The sequence below is a fragment of the Gopherus flavomarginatus genome, chromosome 6 (genome assembly GCF_025201925.1).
Source record: "Gopherus flavomarginatus isolate rGopFla2 chromosome 6, rGopFla2.mat.asm, whole genome shotgun sequence".
NCBI classification, from domain to species: Eukaryota; Metazoa; Chordata; order Testudines; family Testudinidae; genus Gopherus; species Gopherus flavomarginatus.
The window spans coordinates 128,181,458-128,198,436 of record NC_066622.1 but is presented as its reverse complement, the minus strand read 5'-3'; the positions used below and the strand labels follow the sequence as shown (position 1 = coordinate 128,198,436).

Genomic DNA, 16,979 nt, shown 5'->3' with positions numbered 1-16,979 from the left:
ACTGGAAAATACCAACTTTTCCTGATATTTGATACAACCTACTACTCTTCACATTTTGAATGTGGATGCACTGGGGGCATTTAAGAAGACAGCCAGCCCTTGCTGCCCCATTCCCCCTGGCCTGGGGTGCAGCTGTTAGTTAACAGGCCTGCCCTGCACTCCATACCTTAAAGGTCCCCATAGCTCTGGATAGTGAAGCCCTGCCCTAGAGGTCATCCTGTGCATGCTCAGAAGCACCTGCACTTCAAACTAGACTGGCCAAAGCCACCAGCAAGGAGAAGGCTCAGTCCTGCACTGGCAGGGAGGGATTTGTTCAGTGCTCAAGCCCTGGCCTGGCTTTGCTGACACAGGCTACAGCCTGATGGAAAAGTCTGGAGAGAGAGAGAACCCCTCCCCCGCGTTTGACTTCACTCCGCGCAGCACCTGCCCCCTCGGCCTGCGCTGCAGCGCCCCCTGCAGCGGAGAGGAGCGAGGAGCGAGGGGAAGGCAGCACCACGCTGCCAAAGCTGTAAGCGGCGTAACGAGCGGCAGCTGCGTTCATCTCCCGCTCGCTGCCCATTAGCTTCCACCGGGAGCAGAGCCGGGGCGGTCGGGGACACCGCAGGCAAGCGAAGCGTCTCCGTCCCCCACCTGAGCAGAGGTACCGCATGCTGCACCCCCTCCCCAGTGGCGGCTGCTGCTTCTTCCCTTCGGAGCCGTGATTGCAAAGTGGAAGGTGAGGCTGGATTCTCCCCCCTGGCAAACAGCTGCCTGCAGCTGCTGGGGCTGAGCAGGCAAAGGACCCAGGATCGGGTCGCGTGGGGACCCTGCCCGCAAGCCCTTGGAGGAGAGGGAGGGAGGATTTTGTGCAGGGGGTGGGGGTCAATGAGCGTGGCTTTGTCTAGCACGAAGGCTCTTCTCCCGACCCAGGACAGCGTGACCCGTGCAAATCCCTGTCCCCATTGTCTCGGTACCTGCCTGGTGGGAGACGTGCCAGCTTCCTGGGGGCGTGCGTGCAGAAAATGGATACCTTCTCGGTAAGGTTAGCCAGAGCGTGATCCCTTCGCTTCAGTGAGCTCTGCCGCTTTGCTGCGACAGCTGCAGGCGGCTTGGTGTCCCAAGGCACCTGCAGGGACTTCGTAAACTAGTGAGGGTGTTAGCCCCCGAGAGATGCGGGAGGACGCGGGCAGAAATGTAACCACCACAAGAAGGGCAGAAGAGAGAATTTCTTCTAACCTGCGGACTGAGTAACTCCACGCAGACATTGTGTCTTGGTGCAATATTGATCAGCGTATTTCTAGCATGCTCCTTGTTCTGGGCATATTGTATATATGGGAAAATACAAATTAAAGTTAGATTTCGCTCCCCTCCTTTATGGATTTCCCCCACACACACACTTTGGTTTCTGTTAAGCCAAACACACCTGGAATACATAAAGCTGCAGTCAGACTGTTCTGTTCTTATCTAGCTCTGTTTTATGTCCTGCTAGCGGGCCAGTTCAGCACCCTGCCTTATTTTGGCAAAACATGTTGGTCTAAATATATTATTGCAGAGTTTTACAAGGCTAAATAGTAAATAGGCACCTGCACTTCAAACTAGACTGGCCAAAGCCACCAGCAAGGAGAAGGCTCAGTCCTGCACTGGCAGGGAGGGATCTGTTCAGTGCTCAGGCCCTCGCTTGGCTTTGCTGACACAGGCTACAGCCTGATGGAAAAGTCTGGCGAGAGAAAACCTCCTCCCCCTCCCCCCCCATTTGGCAGCTAATATATCTGAATAGTATTGTGCTCAAGTTCAGATTGTAAAATAATAGAACTTGTTCAGGTAGAAGTGTAATCGTTAGTGGACATTTTTTAGTAGGTCTAGTTTATAAAGTAGTTCTACAAGTATGTATTCCCAATTATAATTTGTCTTGGCATTGTTCACGGTAAGACTTATTCAGCGGGTGTAAATTGGCATAGAGCCATTAAAGTTAATGGAGCTGTGCTGGTTTACAAGAACTAAGGATCTAGCTTGTGATTTTATTTTGATGAGATCTAGTTATATTTATGCTGCTTTTTAATGCTGTTTGTAATAAGTTTTAAAACTTTATCTACAAAACTAGTGTTGAGCATTGTGATCCATAAAACACAGTTTTGCAGTCTATGAACTGTATAGTATTTTATTGTGAGGATACATGTCACTATATAGTAGTTACACTGTGCTAAACAATAATAAGGTCTCTACTCCAAAGAGCTTATAATTATAGAAGATTAGGGTTGGAAGAGACCTCAGGAGGTCATCTAGTCTAACCCCCTGCTCAAAGATTTCAAAGATAATGGCCAATGGGTCTGCAGTCACAGCAGCCAACTCCCTCAGCATCCTCGGATACAATCTTAAAAGACAGGAGTGGGAGCATTACAATACAGAACACACAGAGAGTGGTAGGTGGTCTCTGCAGTTGGCAGACTTCATGGAACAAGTGGGTTTAGAACAGAATATATGTTTGGGTTATGCACGCCTGAATTATAGCATGTGCAAAGTCAGTTGATGGGAGTTAAACAATGGTTTTTAAAGTGCATTGCTTAACTGTTAGAAATATAAAGTTGACTTTCAGCTCTGGCAACCTTGGTTAAGCTCCTACTGGAGTTAGCTGGAAGGAATTTCCCTTTTGGGCTCATGCAGTGCCTGAACCTGCAGTTTCTATTCTCTACAGGCTACCCACTTATGTCAGTAGGAGTTCTTCATTAGCACAGACTGCAGGATTGGATCCCTAGGGTTGATTTCAGTTTACACTCCATGAGAGTCCTGGCTTAAGTGTTAACGTGCATCCTACATCTTTCCACAACCAGCAGCAGATCTAGTCAGCGGGTGAGGGCAGTCAGCTAGATGGTTATTATCTGGCCACCAAGAATTTAGTAGGAATCGGAATAGCTCATCTGTACTGATCAGCTGCCGATGGCTAAACTTATTCTATGCCCCAATGTGTTACGGTGTCATAGACCAAATATGGAGCTCTTCCCTCAGCATCCTCGGATACAATCTTAAAAGACAGGAGTGGGAGCATTACAATACAGAACACACAGAGAGTGGTAGGTGGTCTCTGTAGTTGGCAGACTTCATGGAACAAGTGGGTTTAGAACAGAATATATGTTTGGGTTATGCATGCCTGAATTATAGCATGTGCAAAGTCAGTTGATGGGAGTTAAACAATGGTTTTTAAAGTGCATTGCTTAACTGTTAGAAATATAAAGTTGACTTTCAGCTCTGGCAACCTTGGTTAAGCTCCTACTGGAGTTAGCTGGAAGGAATTTCTCTTTTGGGCTCATGCAGTGCCTGAACCTCATAAGGGACCCATTCACCTGGAACAAATGGAACTATAGATCCTGAATTCTGTTTAAAAAAGCATCACCTCTATTTTAAACATGCTTGGCAGCTATATTTGCTTGTATCTTCTAGTGCTTATAATAGGAGTCTGGAAGCTATGATTCCTGGGTTCTGTTCTCAGCTCTTCTTCAAACTCATTTTGTGCTCTGGGGCAAGTCCCCTAGCCTCTTTGTCCTTCAGTTTCCACACATGCTACATGGGGATAAAATACTGTCTAAGAGCTGCATTGTGGTGAATAATGTTTGGAAAGGAGTTTGAGAGCTTGGAATGAAAGGTGCTTCAGAAGGGTAGAGTTTTCTTCCTGTTTGTATTGGTGAGGTTGTCGGGAGGATGACAGGCAAATAGGAGATGTGAGCTAGAAACAGTGAAAATGGCTTATTTGGGGCACTTGAGGGGTTTCCCAGAAAACCCACCTCCTGTGATTGTATTTTTGTTCCTGGTGTCTTTTCTGGAGAACAATCCCAAATGTAAAGGTAACTGTGTTCTGGCTGCACACTTGACTTCTGGTGTGCATGTACTTGGGAGCATGTACACACATGGTCCATGAGCTAAGCAAATCCCCTGTGGTCCTTTATTGTGTCCAGGACGCCTTGGCAGGGAGGTTCTCATGGGTGGGAATGGCTTACTAGCTTTTTCAGAGCACGCAGACTGACCAGCTAACCTGATGGAAATACTCATGTGTATGTTTAAAAACAGTCTTGAGCCAAAGCCCATTGAAGCCAATGGGAAGGCTCAAGCTGATTTTAATGGGCTTCAGCCCTAGGCCCCAGTCTTGCAAACACGTTCACAACATGTTTAACAGAGTGTAAGTTTGTAGGACTGGTTCCTGAGAGGAAAATCCCAGACTGGCTTCTAGCGGGGCTCACAGCTCTGCAGTAGGAGGGCATAGACTTAACCACTGTGGCTAGGCTTTAAAAGGGAATTGGGTTTCTTATGACCAATTGCTATGTTTTATCATATATGCCAGGATTCAGATTATCAGTCCCAGGTGCGAGGACCTAAGATGGCTGCTAAAGGGAGCAAAAGTGGACTTTTTTTCTCTGCTCCCTACGTACGTGGTAGAATTGACTGATTTATGAGGATTATTCTGTTTTCCTCTGGAATAACAAAGATTGGCATCTGGTTTAGAACAGATACCAATCTAGATGGACCACTGGCAATTGCAATGGCAGGTCAGTCCAGACTATTGCTATTCATGATCCAGTGAGCCCTGTTCTGCCATACTGATCAATGATGTGTTTGCATTTTGAGGTATGTTTGATATTGTCAGGAGCAGCATTCTAATCAACGGCAAAGACTTTGCAGTGCTCAGAAATGACTAGTCAGCTGTCTGTTACCCCAATGCAGGCTTTCCAGGTGTGCCGTCTTTGTCACCTCTCAGATAGCTGCATGGCTTTCTGTGCTGGAACTGTTGTTCATTGGCCTTTGACCTAAGTCAGCATCCTCATGGGACCATGTGGCCAATCAACCAAAGGTCCTTCTGACCCATTAGTGATCAGTGTTGGATGCATGTACGTGTATACCTCAGTCACATTTAAAAAGAGAGTGGTGGATGCATTTTTAAGAAATGAGGCAGTTGTCTTGCTGACATATAATGCTGCGGAGTGCTGCAAAGATTCTGTACATATAGGAGGTCTGATTCTCAACAAACTTTTACTGGGGATAGTCAGTTACACCTATGCAAGGTGAATGTATATCACTAACTTTCTCCACTTCCCTACACCTTCTGTAATCATCTGCACCCGTGCAAGGTGAGTGTGGAATCAGGCCAGGGTGTCTCCATATGCTCATTTCTTCGATATGCTTCTTGCACATAAGCCCAGATCTTGCCTGCTCGCTCCTGTAGGAATACATTGCATATAAATAACTTCTGTGCTGAGGAACAGACCCCTGAGGGTCTGGCTACACTGCAGCTGGGAGGTTTGATACCCAGAGTAGGTAGACAGACTTGTGCTAGCTGGCTAAAAATAATAGTGTGGCAGTTGCAGCACTGGCAGCAGCTTGGGCTAGCCACCTCAGTCCAAGCCCACCCAGTCTCCTGGGTCCAAGTTTGGGTGGCTCACCAAGCCCCTGGGTCTGAGCTTGAATGGCTAGTCTGATCTACCACCGATGCCGCAACGGCCACACTGCTATTTTTAGCATGGTACGTCGAGCTGAGCTAGCACGAGTCTGTCGACCTGCCCTGGGAATTGCAACTCCCGCTCCTGTGTAGATAGCCTCTGAGATGGGAACGTCTGAAATAAAATCCCCAGTCTTGAACAACCCTTTGCAAAAAGCTAAAGGATTTGGTGCCATGCAGAGTATAGTAATTGCACTGGAATCTCTAGAAGTGTATTCTAGCCTTGGATTAATAGCTCCTAGCAAGGTACATGACTCAGTCACGTAGATGTTTTCACAGCCTTGGAATAATTATATTGTTTGCCTATAGCTGTAGCCAGTTTAACCTAAGAGATTGAGTTCACATAGATCGCTACATCCCTCTGGTTCAGGTGCTTCAACAAAGCATTTATTCCTGGTATCCTGTAATTAGCTATAGGTTGCTTTGGGGAGATCCTTATTGCCTGAAATGCTAAAGAAGGGCGAAGTGTTATTTTCACAGAGGAGTTAGATTGAAAACATCAAATACTCTTGCTGGAAGGTAATACTACTTTTATTCTTAGAATCCAGAATGATAACACACAAGAACCCAAAAACCAGAGAGAAACAAAGCTGGCTGCTCCCTGAAACAGACACGCTGCTTATCCCACCTTCCTCTAGGTTGATTGGCTGCAGAGCTGATTGCTGCTAGGCCCAGATCACACTGCACACTTTCCTACAGAGTCCCCTGCTTGCAAGCAGGACCAGGAAAGCCCCTGACAGTTAGAAGTGATCACAGTTTTAACTACACCACTGATATGTGCCTGGAGAGGCCTTATATATATCGGACGCAACACGAAGTTCAGATGTTTGTGGAAACACGCCTGCTGCTCTAATGGTGGGCAAAATCAGTAGAATGGTGATGTCCACTGGAGCAAACTATGCAGTAAGTTCTAGCACAAGCTTTTGGGGTCAAAGGTCCTAAATTCAGATATTGTTAATTGTTATAGGACCTGATCCAAAGCCCAAACGGGGCCCAGCTGAGTGTAAGTATAGACCAGTTTTATGCACAGTCATCATCATTTCACCAGTAGGGCTGCTTGAAAATTTTCCAGCAAGACTGCCGGAATTTTCAGTGGAAAACGGGGGGTTGGCTAAACAAAAATTTGTGGTAAATTTCTGTGTTGTGTGTGTTCAATTTTTTTCTTAAAAAAAAAAAAACAAAAACTCCCACCACCCCCCAAAAAAAACTTTTTTTAATGAAAAAGTTTAAAATTTCCCCACACACACCTATTTTCCACCCAACTCTATTTGCCAGCCACTTAGAGCAGGCATATCTAGGGTGGAGCCTTGGTAGTTGACAGTTTGCAGCCATGCTATGAAGCGGTTTCGGACAGGAAGTGAAGAATAAGCATATCCAATTGAAACTAGATAAGAGAAGCTAGAAATGATGGATCTGCAAAATAGTTATATATATTTTTAACCATTCTGAAATGTCAAAGTGTCTCCTAGCAATCTTGGAGTCCTTTCCTTTCACAGAAATGTTACTGTGACCCTTGGAGGAGAAGAATGCAGACGAACATGTTAATCTCTTAGTTATGTGGTTGAGATTGTGGAGCTGCTGGCAGGCATTTGGCATTGTGGAAAGCTGCCACGAAGGCGTGTCTGTTGGATGGCTGGCTTTTTTTTTTTTTTTTTTTTTTTAACTGAATTTCTGTTCTTCCATTGTTGCCTGTCGTGAGCAAGCTAAATCTAGGGTTGGAAGCTGCCAGTGTTAGGTAATAAAGCAAGTCCTCACTCACCTCTCCAGCACCCGAGTTCGTGCGGAGTTGGTATGGGGCACACAATTCTGTCAGAGACCAGACACCAATGCGTTGATCAACGGGCTCACACTATCCTTAGCTCTAAAAAGCTTTAGATTAAGTGTGGCCCCTTTATTAGGGGTGAGCATCAATATTTATACACAGAAGTAAACAAAGTGATTAACAAAAGATAATGGTCATGCATAATCAATCAAGATTTTACAGGAAAAGCAAGTTTAACAAGTAAATGCATAGAGATAAAGGCTAATGGCTACTTAATAAAGGGGGTGTCATGAGTAGTTTGCAGGTCAGTGCTTTGTTCGATAAAGGGTTCAGAAAGGATTATGCAGAGACGGCCAGTCTGGGTGTGTTTTGGCTCCCCAAAGTTCACCAAAAGTTTAAACCCAACATTCCTCCATTTGTAGCTTTGAGATAACTATTAATCAAAAAGCTACACCCTATTTCAAGATCTCAAGGGCCGCTTGGCAATTTCAGCCTGGGCCAATTCGAAGAGAGTAAGGCTTTTAGCTGAAGTGGGAAAAGAATAAACTGACTTACATGAGTTTATGAGGGAGGGGACACACTGAATACAGCAACACAGTATTATAAGGACTACTATGGCCCCAACAACACCCACCAAGAGTTTTTTTTTTTTTAACCCACCCAAATCCGGGCAGCCAATTTCATAAGGCTCCCCACCAATCATAAGGTGGCTGGCCAGAGGAGTAGTTTTAGCCATTTCCCTTAGGTGTTTGGTACGTTGAAAAGTGTTAGAGTAGGTGTCATTTACAAAAACACAGCATTCTTCATAAGCAGAAAATAAACTAAAAAAGCATAAAAAAAACATACAGTTGTCAGAATAAAGGGTCCTCTCATTTTTTTTTGAGTCAATTTAAGTCTAATGTCTGAGAGAGGTAAGCTGGTCCACTGGTCGAAGGCAGTGTCCTCAGTGGTGACAAGAGCTGCTGGTCCGTCACTGTGGTCCACTACGGCTGGCTTGACGTGGGAGTGGTGGATCCAAGATTTGCGTCCTTCCAGGAACACTGCAGTCTGGGTTGTTAAAAGAACCTGGTGGGGTCCAGTAAACCTTGGCTGGAGGGTGTCGTCACGAACGAACTTTTTGGCCCAGACGAAGTCCCCTGGTTGGAACGGGTGGATCTGTTCCTCCAGCGGCATGGTCTGGGAAAACTGCGAGGCTTTCCAAAGGGTACGGAGGCGAGCCTGTAGGGAGACAAACTGACACGCGGTTAAATGATCCCCTCCCAATAGTGAAACATCAGCACGTGGTAGCGCCCCGCCTTTGAAAGGGGGGGTGTTCATAGAGCAGTTCAAAGGGGGATAATCCCAATGCGCGGGTTGGGCGAGTACGAAGGTGAAACAGGACCAAGGGAAGTACCTGAGGCCACTTTAATCCTGTTTCCTGACAGTATTTAGCCAATGTAAACTTAAGTTCCCTATTCATACGCTCAACTTTCCCGCTAGACTGGGGGTGGTAGGGTGTATGAAAGGAGTGTGAAATGTTCTAAACGGCCAAGGACATGACCAGTAAAGTGAGGTCCGTGATCTGAGTCGAGCACAAGAGGGATGCCAAAATGGGGTACAATATCTCTAAGGAGAATTTTCGCCACTGTGGCAGCAGTACAATTAGCAGTAGGAAAAGCTTCGACCCAGGAAGTCAGAGGGCAAACCAAAACAAGGAGGTGCTTTTTCCCAAAAGCCTTTGGCATATCTGCAAAGTCAATTTGAAGATGTTGAAATGGAGCAGCAGGCGGAGGTCTTCCACCCTTAATTTTGTTAAGAGGCGGAGCAGGTCCATTACGCTGACATGTGCTGCATGCTTTCACTATTGATAGGCAATAGGGTTGAATGCCTGGAGCATACCAAAAGCGAGCGATAGTGTCCACGAGGGCGTGCGTGCCGTAGTGACCCCCTTTATCATGGTGCCAGCGAACTGCCACGGGGTATGTGGAGCGAGGGAGGCAGGCTCGGCCATCTGGCATAAGCCAGGTCCCTTTGACCAGAGTGGCCCCGAGGCTCTCCCACGATTGTAGTTCAGCAGCGGGTACTGGTACGGGGTGCGGTGGAGTAAAGGAGGAGGCTGCAATAGCCAATGTGGGCATGGCTAAAGGTAAGGTGGCAGCCTTCTTAGCGGAGGTGTCAGCCAGGGCATTCCCACGGGTAACGGGGCTACTATCTTTAGTATGGGCCCGGCAGTGAACTACAGCCAGGACAGAGGGTTTTTGGAGGGTGTCCAAAAGCTTGTGGATGAGGGGGAGGTGCTGAATGGGTTTACCGGCAGCTGTCTGGAAACCTCGAAACTTCCAGAGGTGGATATGACAATGCACAACTCCAAAAGCATATTTGCTATCAGTAAAAATGGTAACGGTCTTACCAGCGGCCAACTGGCAAGCTCGGGCCAGGGCATAGAGTTCAGCGGCTTGGGCTCCCCAGTTGCCTGGCAGTGAGGCGGCCTCTTGAATGTCCCATTCAGAGGTGACAGCATAACCAGTGAAACGCTTGCCATCAACATAGAAGGAGCTTCCGTCCGAGAAGAGGATGCAATCGGGGTTGTCCAGTGGCACGTCAAACAGGTTGTCTCTTATCTGTAAGATGCTGTAAACTACTTCCACACAGTCGTGCTGATCCTGGAGGACTGGCAGGTCAGGAAGCAAGGTAGCTGGATTAAGGGGTCCACACCTTTCAAAAATTAGGTTAGTGTCTTCTAAGAGTTCGGCCTCTAGCTGTTGCTGACGATGGGCCGAAAAGACTTGGGTTGTGCCCCTACGCAGAAGGGCTGACAAGGCATGAGAGGTCCAAACCGTGGTAAAATGACCCAGGGTTAGGCTCTTTGCCTTTGTGATCAGCAGGGCAGCTGCTGCCAGAGTCCGGGTGCAGGATGGGGTTCCCAGAGCGACAGGGTCGATTTGCTGAGAGTAAAAAGCAAGCGGGAAATGGTGGGGCCCGCTCAGCTGGGTAAGGACACCACTAGCAATTCCGCCCCTCTCGTGGACAAAAAGGTGAAAGGGTTTGCTGTAATTGGGGGGACGGAGAGACATGGAGGAGGCCACACTGTCCTTGAGTAACTGAAAGGCTTGAATAGTGTCCGGGGACCACTACAAAGGGTCAGGAGCAAGGTTAGCAGTGAGTCGGTGGAGCGGTTTGCTTAACTCCCCGCAGGACGGCAACCAGGGGCGACAGAAGCCAATTAATTTTAAGAAACCTCGAAGTTGTTTCTTGGTGTTCGGTAGAGGGCAGTTTTGAATAGTCTTTATGCGGGCTGGGTTCATCTGTCTTCCCTCTGGGGTTAACAGGAAGCCCAGATATCGGACCTTTTGTGAGACCCACTGAATCTTTTTAGGGTCTACCTTGTGGCCTCTGGTGTGTAGGTATAATAAAAGTGCCTTACCATTGATGCGGAGGGCAGCTTTTTCGCGATTACCTAATAGGATGTCATCTACGTATAGGACCAATGTGGATCCCTGCAGACTGGTGAAACCTTCCAAGTTGTGGCGGAGGCACTGGCTGAAAATCGTGGGGCTGTCTCTGTAGCCTTGAGGGAGTCGTTGCCAGACATAACTTTGTCCCTCCCAGGTGAAACCAAAGAGATACTGAGAGTCTGGGTGCACAGGAATGCTGAAAAAAGCTGATTTTAAGTCAATAACAGTGAACCACTCAGCATCCCAGGGGATTTGGCTGATGATAGTAGCTGGGTCAGGAACTACTGCATGAAGAGGGACCACATACTGATTAACAACTCGTAGATCCTGTACAAAGCACCAACGAACAGGGTCTCCGTCCTTTTTAGGAGGCTTTTTGACAGGCAGTATAGGGGTGTTACAGGGAGTGCGCTGAGGGCGGACTAGCTTTTGTGCAATGAATCCCTCGATAATGGGGCGGATGCCCTCCCGGGCTTCCAGCAACAGGGGGTATTGAGGGACTGACGGGGGGGTTAAGGAAGGCTTCACCTGAATCCTTACGGGCTCTGCCGAAAGGAGCAGGCCAACATCAGTGTCAGAAATTCCCCAGAGGGTTGGAGGCAAGTCAGTGAGGTCAGGGGAGAGAGAGGGGGGTGTTTCCCAATTACCCTGAGTAGGGGCCGAATCTCCTAACACTGTCATCAATAATCCTACCCCTTCAGGAGTGCAGGTTAAAGTAGCCTCAAGCTTACAGAGTAAATCCCGGCCCATCAAAGGGATCAGACAAGCTGGGGGAAAAAGAAAACGGTGAGGAAAACATTTATCAGCATAAACAACATTCAAAGGCAAAGTGAGTTCCAGAGACTGTGGGTTGCCCTCCACCCCAGTCGCAGTTTTAACCTCAGAGGATAGCCAGGGAGAGGGGGCATGATTTAAAAGAGAGAAAGTAGCCCCAGTATCAATGAGGAAAGAGACAGGCAGTCCCTGGACTGAAAGGGTTAAACGAGGCTCTTTGCTGGGAGGGGAGAAAGTGAGAAAGGAGCCGGCTAAAGACATTAAGGAAATAAGACCATCACATTGTTTGTCTTCGCCCCCGGGGTACCGTCATTGAGGAGGCTGAGTTTGCTGCAGCTGCTGCTGTTTCCCGTAGTTGATCCAGGCCTGGGGAATGGGCTGAGCTGGTGGTGCACCTGTAAAGGCATCTCTTTAACTATACTTTTATTACTCGCAAGAGATTTGACGGGGACATCCTCTGGGCTATCCTCGGGGGGGGGCATGCACCCTGCTGTATCTGTTTGGACATTAGCCTAGTAACTACTCCTCCCGAGGTTTGCCCCTCCATTTCCTCCTCATCCTTCTGCAGAAATTCCAATTTGGGATTCTGCAGATTCCCCTCTGCTACATGGAGAGAGTCCCCCTGCGGAGGAATAGGGGCAGGTGCAGAGGGGACCAGCTGACGAGTCAAAACACGCCGTGGTCTACACCCTTCATCGAAATAACCTGGAGGGGGTTCACTCTCGGGAGAGTACCTGACTGCCATAATTTTTAAAGATTTCCACAGCTCTGCTGCTGTGTCCCAACAAAACCAGTAACATAACTGTCCCGGATGGTCTTTTTCGATCCGGCTCTTTACTCCTCTTAAGGCAGCCTGTTCGAAAGAGCCATACGAAGGCCACCTCATCTCCGGGTCGGCCAATACCGCGGTATACCCAGTCCAATTCCTTACACATAGTGTGTACAACTTCTTCCTAGACATTCCTGTCTGTACTGGGAGTTTCCCTTCGTTCCATAACTTATTTACAATCCCCAACGGACTCTCAAGAGGCACGCTAGTCCCTTGACCCATGGTGTCTGACAGGAGCCCTCCAACTGGCGTTTACCCTGCTGTCCAGTACACGACCCCTCAATATTGAATTGGCTGGGAGAAATCTCCTGTGGCGCCTTGCCAATTCATATATGAGTGGTCTGACCACTGGACAGAGGTACCGCACCAGAAGGAATCCCGGACGAGCCCCCAAATTGTTAGGTAATAAAGCAAGTCCTCACTCACCTCTCCAGCACCCGAGTTCGTGCGGAGTTGGTATGGGGCACACAATTCTGTCAGAGACCAGACACCAATGCGTTGATCAACGGGCTCACACTATCCTTAGCTCTAAAAAGCTTTAGATTAAGTGTGGCCCCTTTATTAGGGGTGAGCATCAATATTTATACACAGAAGTAAACAAAGTGATTAACAAAAGATAATGGTCATGCATAATCAATCAAGATTTTACAGGAAAAGCAAGTTTAACAAGTAAATGCATAGAGATAAAGGCTAATGGCTACTTAATAAAGGGGGTGTCATGAGTAGTTTGCAGGTCAGTGCTTTGTTCGATAAAGGGTTCAGAAAGGATTATGCAGAGACGGCCAGTCTGGGTGTGTTTTGGCTCCCCAAAGTTCACCAAAAGTTTAAACCCAACACCAGCAAATGCAAATACACGCGTGTGTGTCTTATGTCTGAGTGCTTTTGTTTCTAAAAAGCTAATGTGGTATTCATCCCACCCCCACACACTCCCAAGAAAATAGGATCTTAAAATTTCAGGAGGGAACATGCGGGGTGGGGGAAATCAGAGGAATTGAAAGGATCAGAATAAGCAACTGTTCTGTGTCAGCCAAAAACCTAATGGAATAGAGATCGACTGCTTTGGTTTTATCTTGGAAGTCAAATCTGCATTTGAAAGGGGACTTCAGCCTACAAAAAGGTTGTGCTTTTAGCTGCACTGGGCTGTTGGGTTACTACTTATTCAGGCCAAATGTTGCATTCCTTTCAAAAAACAATTCTTAGAGTGAACCAGCAATATTATATCCCATCCACGGAAGTCTAGTTTGGTTTGTTCATAAGCTTGTTTGAATAAAAACACAACATAATCTTTTTTCTCTTGTTCTATAAATAGACCCAGGAGCGTTTGAGAAACCAGCTTGGTAAGCCAGCTCTTTTTGTTGTGAGCCAAGCTATTAGGTGGCAATTAATTAAAGCTACTGGCTGGCACTTTCAAATAAGCCTCTTCATGCCTCGGCACTGATTCAAGAGACTCAGACATTGGGTTTGCAACAAAGCAGTGCACAGTATTAACCGTTTTGCTGACGTTGTAGTAATGGTGAACTTTATTGGGTATTTTATTATGCTTTCCCATAGAACCCCGTAATGATGATGCTATTTCAACAAAAAATCAGCAGTATGTTACTTTTAACTGTAAGCTATACTTTTCTCCATCTCACAGAAACACGTGCTCAAGCTGTGTGTTCCAAGTCTGCATTTTCCCTGGGTCTTGGATCCATTTGGTTCAGCCCATTATAGACTAAGTTCAGCTCTGGTTCTAGATCGGAGGTGGGCAAACTACGGCCCATGGGCCCGTCCTGCCCGGCCCCTGCTGTCCCCCATCCTCTGCAGCCTCAGCTCGCCGTGCTGCCAGCACGCTGAGCGATAGGGCTGTGAGCTCCTGCCGGGCGGCGTGGCTGGCTTCAGCCGGGTGGCGCGGCACAGGGGTGGATTTACCAGCAAACACAGGGTTCCCTGGCATGGGGCCCCCCAACAGCAGGGGCCCCCAGGGCCAGGCACTCGGCCAGCTCAGCACCAGTGCACCCCCCGCGGGAGGGGGGGCTGCACTGCGGGGGCAGGGGAGAGCAAGGAGGGAGGCTCACCTGCAGCCTCAGGGGAGCAGGCGGGAGATGTGGGTGGCGGGAGCGCAGTGAATGCGGGCCAGAGGACTCGGGAGGAGCACTGGGCAGCCGCTCAGCTGGCCGGAGAGAAGCGGCGCTTCGAAGGAGAAACCACCGCTTTTCTCTGACTATGTGGCTGCCCCTGCTCCTCCTGAGTCCGCCGCCCATGTTCGCAGGGTCGCATTCCAAAAGGGGCTGGCGGAGGGACGGGTCCCGGGGAGGGCGGTCAGAGGGCGAGGAGCAGGGGGCGTTGGATGGGTCATGGGTTCTGAGGGGGGAAGTCAGGGGGCAGATAGGAAGCAGAGGCCAAGCTGTTAGGGGAGGCACAGCCTTCCCTACCCGGGACCTCCATACAGTTTTGCAACCCTGATATGGCCCTGAGGCCAAAAAGTTTGCCTACTCCTGTTCTCGATCCACTTACCCACAGTGTTGATGATTTTGGATCCAGGGTTTGGTTCTGGTTCACTTGTTGTTATAACAAGCACATTTAGATATTTTACATGTGACAAAAGAAACCTGGTGGTGGAAGCGGGTGGGAGAAGGGGGAAAAAACCCTTTACAAATTCACCAGGCTGGATTTTCCAAAACATCGCACACTTAATTTGTATACTTGATTCTCCTAACTGTAAGCACCACTTTGGTATCTGTGGGCAAATGATCAGTTTTTACTTAATCCTACAGGATGCAGACATAGGATTGCACACATACAGTTTTGAAAACCTGACCATACGCTGCAGCTCTTCAGAAGTTAATATGCGGCTCCTTGTATAGGCACCGACTCCGGGGCTGGAGCTAGAGGAGCCAACTTTCCAATGTGCCATGGGGTGCTCACTGCTCAACCCCTGGCTCTGCCACAGGCCCTGCCCCAACTCCACCCCTTCCTGCCCCGTCCCCTGAACCTGCTGTGCCCTCACTCCCCCCCCCCCCAGCCTCCTGCACACCACAAAACAGCTGATCGGAAGGGAGGCGGAGGTGCTGATTGGTGGGGCTGCCGGTGGGTGGGAGGCGCTAGGAGTATGGGGGGAGGGGAGCTTATGGGGGCGCTAATGACGTATTACTGTGGCTCTTTGGGCAATGTACATTGGTAAATTCTGGCTCCTTCTCAGGCTCAGGTTGGCCCCTGGTCTAAAAACAGCTGTTTTTAGACCAGGGAAGAAAAACTAAAGGCCTTTTGCTCCCACCCACTTCCCAAGCCAACACACCCTCTGAAGTTGTTTGACTGATGCTAATCTTGGAGCTGACATTGACGAGCATTTGCTGACAAACTGCTGCTGAGCCCATGAGGAGTTTCTCAAGTTCATTTTCTTCCAGCAAGACTCAGGCTGGGCACTGGGGAATTAATTCATTTAAACCTTAGGCAAGCCAGTGTCATTGAAACATTTTTGTCTGTACTGAAGCAACTCAGAATATCCCCTCACCCCTGCACACCTGTCACATCTGGTGGCAAGTAGGGTCTTGTCCTAGTTTTCCATTGTTGTTAAGTCATGTATGCTTTGGAATTAACTTGAAGTAATCATGCCCTTGGGGAAGAGCAAAAACATAATCTTTCCTTCCTGGCATGTACTGGGGCAGGGAGCTACTGAGGGACACAACAACTTCCTTGCTGAAGTAATGGTTTGTGTTTACTTTCTTTTATTTAAACATACTTTGGACTTGCTAATTTGGCAACGCCACATGCGGCAGGGAGGATTCATTACACCAGTGGCTCTGAACCTTTCCAAACAACTGTACCCCTTTCAGGAGTCTGATTTGTCTTGTGTACCCCCAACTTTCACCTCACTTAAAAACTACTTACTCACAAAATCAGACATAGAAATACAAGAGTGTCACAGCACACTGGCACTGAAACATTGCTTACATTCCCATTTTTACCATATAATTATAAAATAAATCAATTGGAATGTAAATATACTTGCATTTCAGTGTATAGTATATAGAGCAGTATAAACAAGTCATTGTCTAATGAAATGTTAGTTTGTACTGACTTTGCTAGTGCTTTTTATGTAGCCCATTGTAAAACTAGGCAAATATCTAGATGAATTGATGTACCCCCTGGAAGGCCTCTGTGTACCCTTGTTTGAGAGCCACGACATTAGGCCATGTTTGTAAAGCACTCTGACATCTTGAGCAGCAGTAGAGAAATGCTGGGTATGATTAGCAGTGGGATGGTATTAACTTTAATTCTGCAATTCCACTTTTCACTCTAGAGCCGCTCTCTCTCTCTCGGGACTCAAAAGCACTTTTGCAAACATTAATTAGGCTCACTGCTGGGGTGGGCCGAAAAATTGCTGTCAAAACTGTTTTTTGATGGAAAATTGGGTTTTTAGGAAAATGAAAGTTTGGCGAAAAGTGTCTGATTTCTGTGGAAAATACTGCTTTTTCTTTTCTGTTGAAGATTAAAAATTTTGATTTTTCTCCAAAAAAAATTTTTTTTTCTGCAGCAGAAACTAAACCCTTTTCCCAACCTGTTGTAGTCCCACCGTGCCTGGGAGGGAAGTGCGGAGTACAGAGAGGTTATCGCACTGAATAGCAGATACTTCTGGGGTGGAAACCAGGCGATGTTCAAAGCACGCACAAAGCTACATGGGAATCTGGGGCCACTGAGCGCATCTCCAGTTGTATTTGGTAGAATGTAACCGTGTGA

General features: G+C 47.7%; 1 protein-coding gene across 1 annotated transcript in view; it reads left to right on the top strand.

Moving 5' to 3' along the window:
* Positions 1 to 635: 635 nt before the first annotated feature.
* Positions 636 to 16,979, top strand: part of VWA2 (von Willebrand factor A domain containing 2) — an 80,661-nt gene continuing 64,317 nt past the window's right edge. Inside the window, exon 1 of the mRNA XM_050958975.1 lies at positions 636 to 715. The gene's annotated coding sequence lies outside the window, so the exon portion shown is untranslated. The remainder of the gene's footprint in view (positions 716 to 16,979) is intronic.